The sequence below is a fragment of the Anastrepha obliqua genome, unplaced genomic scaffold, assembly GCF_027943255.1.
Source record: "Anastrepha obliqua isolate idAnaObli1 unplaced genomic scaffold, idAnaObli1_1.0 ptg000027l, whole genome shotgun sequence".
NCBI classification, from domain to species: Eukaryota; Metazoa; Arthropoda; class Insecta; order Diptera; family Tephritidae; genus Anastrepha; species Anastrepha obliqua.
Genome location: NW_026562185.1, coordinates 50001 through 60000, shown reverse-complemented (window position 1 = coordinate 60000; position 10000 = coordinate 50001). Strand labels below are relative to the sequence as shown.

The 10000-nt window shown below is 47.5% G+C and overlaps 1 pseudogene; it reads right to left on the bottom strand.

Moving 5' to 3' along the window:
* Positions 1–7103: 7103 nt before the first annotated feature.
* Positions 7104–9885, bottom strand: LOC129251552 (large subunit ribosomal RNA; annotated as a pseudogene).
* Positions 9886–10000: the final 115 nt, after the last annotated feature.

The window sequence follows — 10000 nt, the reverse complement described above, 5'->3', positions numbered from 1 at the left end:
TAAGCGGTATATCCAATACCGCTTCCCTAACAGTATGTCCATATCGGTTCCAGTCGGTACACGAGGTACGCCATCGCCTCAATGGACTCCCCCCTTCTAGCTGCGGGGTACGGGGAGTAACCATAATTTGTATTAAATTATGGTCACTAATTCCCCAACCCCCCCTAACACTCCATTTACACTCGAACCTACCCGCTGCTGCGTCATTCATGAGCGTCACGTCAATGTCACTCACACCTCTAGGCCCCTCAAACGTATACCATACGCTTGGTTCGTTTGCTACAAGAAGGTTATTCGCCACAACCCACTCGCTCATAACCTCACCCCGAGTGTGGCTCCGATATCCAGCAGTATGCCTGGATACCTTGCTGAACCACATCGGGGAGGTAGCATTCGCGTCAAGACACACGATGGCAGGAATGCTACTCTCAAGTAGTAGCACCGCATCAATGTATCTTAAGTAGGGCTCTAAAGGCTCGTCAGACTTGCAGTACAAGCTGACGACATTCATTCTGCCGAATTCCCCCTCGACACACACACATACTCCCCACTGTGATGAGTCAACTACTACACAAGAGTAGCTTGGCTCACACACAGCTACTGCGGCCTTGACTCCAAGGTCCGTAAAGACCCTGAAGCCCCCAGGAAGGCCTCTCACCACCCCATTGGTGGAGTATGGTTCCTGGAGCAAAGCAATGCCGCAGCCCCCCTCCGACATACACGCCCCCAATTCACACATTACGGCATAGGACCCCTGACAGTTCAGTTGATATAGTTCAACCATCAATGTCTAGCGTTCGCACGGGCAACAATGGCACAGTACACCGGGCAGACAGTGGACATCATTAGATGTCCGGCTGGCTTGCCCTTAAATGCACAGTTGCGACAATGCGGGGCATTGCCACAACCTGCACTCCTGTGTCCTTCTTGCCCGCACCTACGGCAGACATCCTTCTTGGCTCTGCATTCTGCCACCCTGTGATCAAACCCCATGCATCGGAAGCAGCCGGGCGTCAGTTGGTCTGGCCGTACCCGGAAGGAAAACCACTTTATGTAGCAACGACCTGCTTCCAGGAGGGCGGACATTAGCATGTCCGTTCCCTCAAGGACAACATTCGTCACCCCATCGGGGCTGACAGTAGATAGGGACAACAACAACGTGTGGCGTTTTTTACGTGAGTTCCTGCTGGCGACAGCCCAAACCCACGGTGCTCAAAAGCACAACGGATCAAAACAATGCGTTGATCAGCGCCCCAAAAATGCCGAAGCATTTAAGGATACCAATTGGTAGTGTGGAATGGACACACTAACCACCTTGGTAGGGTTCGAGGTCTATCTAACCCTCTGCCGTTCTATGGGTCCCGGCACCCGGTTGCATTGCAACTCCACATCGAGCCAAAAGGCTCTACCCGCATTTAGGTGTTAACCACAGCCACCACGAAACTCCCCGAAGGGCCGTTCCCAATGAACAGGTCGGAGCAAGCTCCGAGGGCCCCTGTTCCCCGTGGTACCAGATTTAAGTCTCCGGTCAGACCTCGTAGCCGAGACTACTACCAGTTGAGCTTCCATACAGCTCTGGACTGGTGGCCATTCCCCACACCTAAAACCCCAATCCCACAGCAGAACACACAGACAAGAATGGCTAAAAACTAATCAACTGAACGCCTTAAATAACGTCGCCGCCTAAAAACCTCTCGCGCATATTGCCCTAACATTTCGACATTCCGACGGTTGGCAATCACACCACTCACATCATACCGTCCATCAGTCCAACTAATCCCCACACCCACAAGATCCCTAATGTCTGAGTACATCGGGCATTCACAGAGGACGTGCACCCAGTCCTCTCTTGCCGACCCACAAACACACTCCTCACTTGTGGACAAGCGCCTCTCATGCAAATAAGCATTAAGAGGCCCATGTCCTGTAAGGAGGAATCCCAGGCTGAGGGAAAATCCAAAATCAGGATTTTCCCCGACAAAGGAAACATCCCGAATGTACTCGTATGTCACGCGACCTTTGGAACTATTGTCCCATCGGTTTTGCCACCCACGAAGCATACATTCCTTCAACAACCTTTCACACTCTAAATACCCCCTTTCTACATCACCGTCGGATATCCATCCATCTAGCAGCGGCATACAAAGCCTCCTTCTCAACCTGAAGGTAAATGCCCGTTGCACAACTAACAGGTCAAGAGGAGGCGCACCTAACAACACTTGCAACGCATCCGTACTCACTGTACGGCATACAGGCAAACAGGCAAGCAACATAATGCGCTGGCACGCCATCAGATGACGTTTGCCAACCGACTTTAAAGCCCATTCGTACCATATAGCGGCACCATAAGTGGCACAGGCCACAAATAGGCCCCGATATACGGTACGAACCGCACGCCGGCTAAGACCCCAGTCAAATCTGACAACGCGACGCACTTGCCCAACGATTGCCTGCAGCCGCTCCCTCAACGAAACTAAGTGTGGAGTAAAACACATCCTTTCACTCATAGCTACCCCCAGGTATTTGACTTGCGTCACATACCTAATCCCTATCCCATTCAAACGTACAATCGGTGGACGACTCGGGGACAATCTGCCCTTAAGCAGCATTGTCACCGTTTTGTCCATCGATATGTCCACTCCCACATCTACCCCCCAATTGTGGGTAAATGTAAGGAGCTGCCCCCCCACTCGCTCTAGTTCCTCACGCGAACGACCCTCAACCAAAATGAGAAGGTCGTCCGCATACGCACAGTGTTTACAGAGTGGCTCTAACTGCCGAAGCAGGGAGTCCATCATGAGGTTCCAAATGAAGGGACCACAGACGGATCCCTGCGGACAGCCTCGCTCCACCCCAATCTCCACACTCCCGCCCACTCCTACCATGGATGCTTTTCTGTCCGAAAAATAACTCCGCCATAGAGTAATTTCCGGACAGCCAAGCTCCTCTAATCTCTGCAACACACGATCCCAGCGCAAGTAATCAAATGCCCCCTTAAAGTCAATAAATATGCCAAGGACATATTTATTGACGTTATCCCTAACTACACTCTGAACATACAACCACGCATCCTCTATACCACGTCTTTTCCTAAACCCATACTGCCTATCCGACCTAACACCCCGAGTTAGCTCCTGAAGCCGCTCAACCATAACCCTTTCCAGCACTTTTCCAAGCACCGGAAGGAGGCTGATACCACGATAAGATCGAGGATCGCTCCTGATCTTATCGGGCGACTTCAAGAGTGCAACGACCCTAGCAATTTTCCACTCGCGTGGAAAATATCCCTCCCATATGCATTTATCATAAATGGCCTCCAAATATTCCGGAATGAACTTCCACAAGCATTTGCACATCTCTCCGTTCAAACCATCGAAACCTGGAGACCTTTTAGACCTGACCAGGCCAAATGCATAATCCAACTCCTCAGCTTCTATTGGAGGGACAGGCACCTCTTGTGCAGGAGGAACCTGAACCTCAGCCCTGGGAAAAAACTCGCCTAACAGAACATTGGCACACTCTCTCCACGTCGATAATACAGTATCACCTACGCGAAGAGAGCTAGCCATCTCATTTCGACGACCCCGACAGATCCTATAGACCTGTCCCCAAGGGTCGTCCCTATTTTCCCCCACAAATCTCCTCCACTCTTCCTCCTTCACTCTCACAAGCATCTTCTTATACTCTTTCATCCCTACGCTAAATTGATACTTGAGCTGAGACAGATTCTCCGAATTGGTCCGCCTGCCGCGTTGAAACAAACGCCTCAAGCGTCGGACAGACCTCCTCTTTGAATTTAACTCACTCGTCCACCATTTCACACCTTTCATTCTCACAGCCCTAGCTTTCCTAAACAATAAGTCATTCACACCCCAAACACATTCATATAGACGAGCAATTTGCTCGTCAACCCCCAATTCCTCAAACTCCCTAAGCGGTATATCCAATACCGCTTCCCTAACAGTATGTCCATATCGGTTCCAGTCGGTACACGAGGTACGCCATCGCCTCAATGGACTCCCCCCTTCTAACTGCGGGGTACGGGGAGTAACCATAATTTGTATTAAATTATGGTCACTAATTCCCCAACCCCCCCTAACACTCCATTTACACTCGAACCTACCCGCTGCTGCGTCATTCATGAGCGTCACGTCAATGTCACTCACACCTCTAGGCCCCTCAAACGTATACCATACGCTTGGTTCGTTTGCTACAAGGAGGTTATTCGCCACAATCCACTCGCTCATAACCTCACCTCGATTGTGGCTCCGATATCCAGCAGTATGCCTGGATACCTTGCTGAACCACATCGGAGATGTAGCATTCGCATCAAGACACACGATGGCAGGAATGCTACTCTCAAGTAGTAGCACCGCATCAATGTATCTTAAGTAGGGCTCTAGAGGCTCGTCAGACTTGCAGTACAAGCTGACGACATTCATTCTGCCGAATTCCCCCTCGACACACACACATACTCCCCACTGTGATGAGTCAACTACTACACAAGAGTAGCTTGGCTCACACACAGCTACTGCGGCCTTGACTCCAAGGTCCGTAAAGACCCTGAAGCCCCCAGGAAGGCCTCTCACCACCCCATTGGTGGAGTATGGTTCCTGGAGCAAAGCAATGCCGCAGCCCCCCTCCGACATACACGCCCCCAATTCACACATCACGGCATATGACCCCTGACAGTTCAGTTGATATAGTTCAACCATCAATGTCTAGCGTTCGCACGGGCAACAATGGCACAGTACACCGGGCAGACAGTGGACATCATTAGATGTCCGGCTGGCTTGCCCTTAAACGCACAGTTGCGACAATGCGGGGCATTGCCACAACCTGCACTCCTGTGTCCTTCTTGCCCGCACCTACGGCAGACATCCTTCTTGGCTCTGCATTCTGCCACCCTGTGATCAAACCCCATGCATCGGAAGCAGCCGGGCGTCAGTTGGTCTGGCCGTACCCGGAAGGAAAACCACTTTATGTAGCAACGACCTGCTTCCAGGAGGGCGGACATTAGCATGTCCGTTCCCTCAAGGACAACATTCGTCACCCCATCGGGGCTGACCTTCCAAGGACGGCTGATCATCCTCACGTCCTTCTCACGGCACCCAGGGCTGAACTCCTTGAGGTTCAACCGGAACAACTCTCCCATGAAATCCTCAGGGGAGATCTCCGTGTGAACCCCCTGGACCACAACCCTAGGCCCCAGCTTCCGACGTATGCTCACATCGAGCCCCACTTCGGAAAACTTGGCATTTTTTGCCAAGTTATCCCTCTCGGCAACGGATGGGGTGCGAATAATCGCACCTCCATCCTTCAACGGGCGCACCTCGTGCACCCTAACCCCCATGGAAGGCCCAACCTCCTTTACAACTTTCTTGATCACCTCCTTGGAAGTAGTGGGGGTTTTACCCCTTACTACGACCGACCAGGTCTCAACTGGCTTGGGCACCGGCAACGCAGGCAACACAGGCGCAGGCGCCTGAGGTGCCGGCATCGACGCTGCACCAGCCAGCGCAGCTCCAGCCGTCCTCCGAGGTGCTTCCTCCCTGGTAATCTTCGTGGCTTCTAGTTGCCCACGAAGATGGGCTATCTCCCCCACCATTTCCACAAAGAGTTCCTCGAACTCCAAGGAGTACCCCAGGAGGTCTTTTGCAACACTTTTCGGGACGCCGTCCATGTCTATGACGGCTCCACTAAAGGCCGTCACAATGGACTTGAAGCGCCCCATAAACTGCACCGCAACTTTCTTGCGTTCGGCATCCCCACCGATCGCACCCAAACCTTTCAGGGAAGCACCCAATTCCCCACGGATTTCCTCCAAACGCTTCCCTGCGGGACCTAATTTTTCCCCCGTCTTCCGCCCCTTGCGCCCACTCCCAATCTTTCCGCTTTCGGAACCACCCTCGCTTCCACTCACCTTTTCAGGTACCTTTGAAGATACCTTCTCCACCGGAACCGCTGCACCTCCAGCGGTCTTCTTCTTAGAACGGGGAGGAGACCGCAAGATCACCTCCTCCTCTCCGGACGTCGTCTCGTCCATTGCCGACGATGGCACCGCCGACCCGCTTGGAAGAGAGGTGTTCGCCCTCTTCCTCAACCCTTCTGATTTGGGCATTGCCCAACTCTCCACCACTAAGGTTGCCGAGTTCGCCGTATAAAGGCCTCCCGAGCAACAACAAAAACTGGGTCCCTTTTGGGCGACGGCAACTACTGCACGGCAGGAGTGAATCCCGCACAGGCACGCACACAGCGGCTGCACCTATCGGCGAGCCAAAGCAAAGCGCGAGGGCGTAGCCCACAGCGCCAACCAAAGGTTTGGCAAAGGCCACCACCAATGCCTTGCCGGACAGAACACTGTTCCCCGAACAAGGACGGGTCGACCAAGGTGGAGCTAACGCCGAGCTCGACCGCAGGCAAAAACACAACACGCTTTGGTCGTAGCACCTGCACAAGGTATTCAACCTTGGCGCAGTACTGTACCCACGCACAAAAGAGGACGCCCTTTTTACTGTTGCCAAATATGGCAATATAGCGGCACGACAAACCTAGTGTACGCCCGCACTGTACTTCCACGCCGAAATGTAACGGCACACGCACACGAGAAGGACGCCAAAAATTAGCGGCACACGCCAAAAACCACGCCAGAAATAGCGGCACTCAAAAGTTGTAAACAACTTACCAACAAGGTACACTTGTACGCAATGTACAGCCACGCAAACGGTGGCGTCACTAGCACAACACACCACGCCGAAAAATAACGGCACGCCCGCAAAGTTGTAAACAACTTAATGGAAAATTTCCAACGCTGTATCTAGCGGCACTCACACGCACGCACAATGTGTCTATAGCACGGAGTATATTGGCACTCACTGGAGTGTCCAACAAAACTACCGTACGGCACTTAATCACTCGTAAACACTGTACAGCTACTACAAAGTAGCGTCACTCGCACAACGGCACTCACTAGCGCAATAAATTGTAAACACTGTACCGCTATGGTACAGCCACAACAATATTAGCGTCACTCGCACAACTGTAATACACCGGTACTCACACACGAATGTAACCGCAAAAGGAAATCACAAAAATCGCAAATCACCGCTTAGCACACGACACGTCCGCACTATTCAACAGTCAAACTGAGAATGAGTAGATAGGGACAGTAGGAATCTCGTTAATCCATTCATGCGCGTCACTAATTAGATGACGAGGCATTTGGCTACCTTAAGAGAGTCATAGTTACTCCCGCCGTTTACCCGCGCTTACTTGAATTTCTTCACTTTGACATTCAGAGCACTGGGCAGAAATCACATTGTGTCAACACCCGTTAGGGCCATCACAATGCTTTGTTTTAATTAGACAGTCGGATTCCCCAAGTCCGTGCCAGTTCTGAATTGATTGTTAATTGATAATCGTTATAATTTAAAAGGAATATATATCGAATGATATAATTCCTTAAAAATTTTAGCAAGAAAGTTCCACAATTGGCTACGTAACTACTATCCGGGGAACAAGAATCGTAATTCTCTATTTACCCAGAACGAGTACATAAACCATGGTATTGCTTCCCAATCAAGCCCGACTATCTCAATCTTCAGAGCCAATCCTTATCCCGAAGTTACGGATCTAATTTGCCGACTTCCCTTACCTACATTATTCTATCGACTAGAGACTCTTCACCTTGGAGACCAGCTGCGGATATTGGTACGGCCTGTTGAGAAGTTTGCGTGACCCCACCATAAATTTTCAAGGTCCGAGGAGAAAATATCGACACAACAGTAAATGTCATGCTCTTCTAGTCCATCTACCATATCTCTCTTCGAAAGACTTCCATGGTAGTACGACTATAAAACAGAAAAGAAAACTCTTCCGATATCTCTCGACGGCTTCTTTATGGTCGTTCCTGTTGCCAGGATGAGCACAAGGCCCATTTTTAATAACAAACGGATACTCAACAGGTTACGGAATTGGAACCGTATTCCCTTTCGTTCAAAATAATTCAAGTATTTTAATTATTTTTAAATATATTTTTATTAATATTTTTTTTTATTAAAAACTTGAAAATTTTCGGCTTTCGCCTTGAACTTAGGACCGACTAACTCGTGATCAACCACTGTTCACACGAAACCCTTCTCCACTTCAGTCCTCCAAGGTCTCATTCGATTATTTGCTACTACCACCAAGATCTGTACCAATAGCGGCTCCATGCAGGCTTACGCCAAACACTTCTAAGCACACTATTGTACCCTCCTACTCACTAAAGTTTCAAAATTTATAAATCAATCGAAATTGTTTTATAAATCATCTACTTTAGCGGTAATGTATAGGTATACAACTTAAGCGCCATCCATTTTAAGGGCTAGTTGCTTCGGCAGGTGAGTTGTTACACACTCCTTAGCGGATTACGACTTCCATGTCCACCGTCCTGCTGTTTTAAGCAACCAACGCCTTTCATGGTATCTGCATGAGTTGTTAATTTAGGCACCGTAACATTACGTTTGGTTCATCCCACAGCGCCAGTTCTGCTTACCAAAAGTGGCCCACTGGGCACATTATATCATAACCTCAACCTTCATATCAAGAAAGGTGAGGTTCTTACCCATTTAAAGTTTGAGAATAGGTTAAAATCGTTTCGACCCTAAGGCCTCTAATCATTCGCTTTACCAGATAAGATTATTTTATATAATTTTTAAATGCACCAGCTATCCTGAGGGAAACTTCGGAGGGAACCAGCTACTAGATGGTTCGATTGGTCTTTCGCCCCTATACTCAATTCTGACAATCGATTTGCACGTCAGAACTGTTTCGGTCTTCCATCAGGGTTTCCCCTGACTTCAACCTGATCAAGTATAGTTCACCATCTTTCGGGTCACAGCATATATGCTCAAGGTACGCTCCAGTTAGAGGTATAAATAATAATAAATTATCATTATACATAACTATATGGAACGCCCCGGGATTGAATTAATTGACTATTTATTAAAAAATAGACTAAAAATTAATCCCATTATATTTAAGTTAAGTTAATTATGCCATTAAGTTTAATATAACTCAATGACTTGCACATATGTTAGACTCCTTGGTCCGTGTTTCAAGACGGGTCCCGAAGGTATCCTGAATCTTTCGCATTGTTAATCATATAAATGCATACAAATAAATATTAATATCATAGATATTAAATTTTTTGTAAAATTCAAAAAATGAATTTTAGCATTATATATAATAAAATCTATCAACACTTTATCAAATCATTAGTATTTATTTTATGTTAATATGCTTAAAAAGCAAATTAATTTAAATAAACTTAATATCACCAATGATCTTTTGATAAATACTTTATTATGTTAATAGATTACAATGTCCTTATATGAAAAAAATGCACATTATTTTTTTAATTATTTAATGATGAATTTTTCATAATGGATATTCAGGTTCATCGGGCTTAACCTCTAAGCAGTTTCACGTACTATTTAACTCTCTATTCAGAGTTCTTTTCAACTTTCCCTCACGGTACTTGTTTACTATCGGTCTCATGGTTATATTTAGTTTTAGATGGAGTTTACCACCCACTTAGTGCTGCACTATCAAGCAACACGACTCTTTGGAAATATCTTTCTAGTAATCATTAACGTTATACGGGCCTGGCACCCTCTATGGGTAAATGGCCTCATTTAAGAAGGACTTAAATCGTTAATTTCTCATACTAGATATTAAGATATTCCATACACTGCATCTCACATTTGACATATAGACAAAGTGACTTAGTGCTGAACTATTTTCTTTTCGCTCGCCGCTACTAAGAAAATCCTTGTTAGTTTCTTTTCCTCCCCTCATTAATATGCTTAAATTCAGGGGGTAATCCCATATGAGTTGAGGTTGTTTTAATATTCTTTTTTTATCTTCTCACAATTTAATAAAAAAATTATATCATCTTTTCATCTCTATTTTTCTTTTCTTCTTTTATATATTGTAAATATATAAAAATAATAATAAT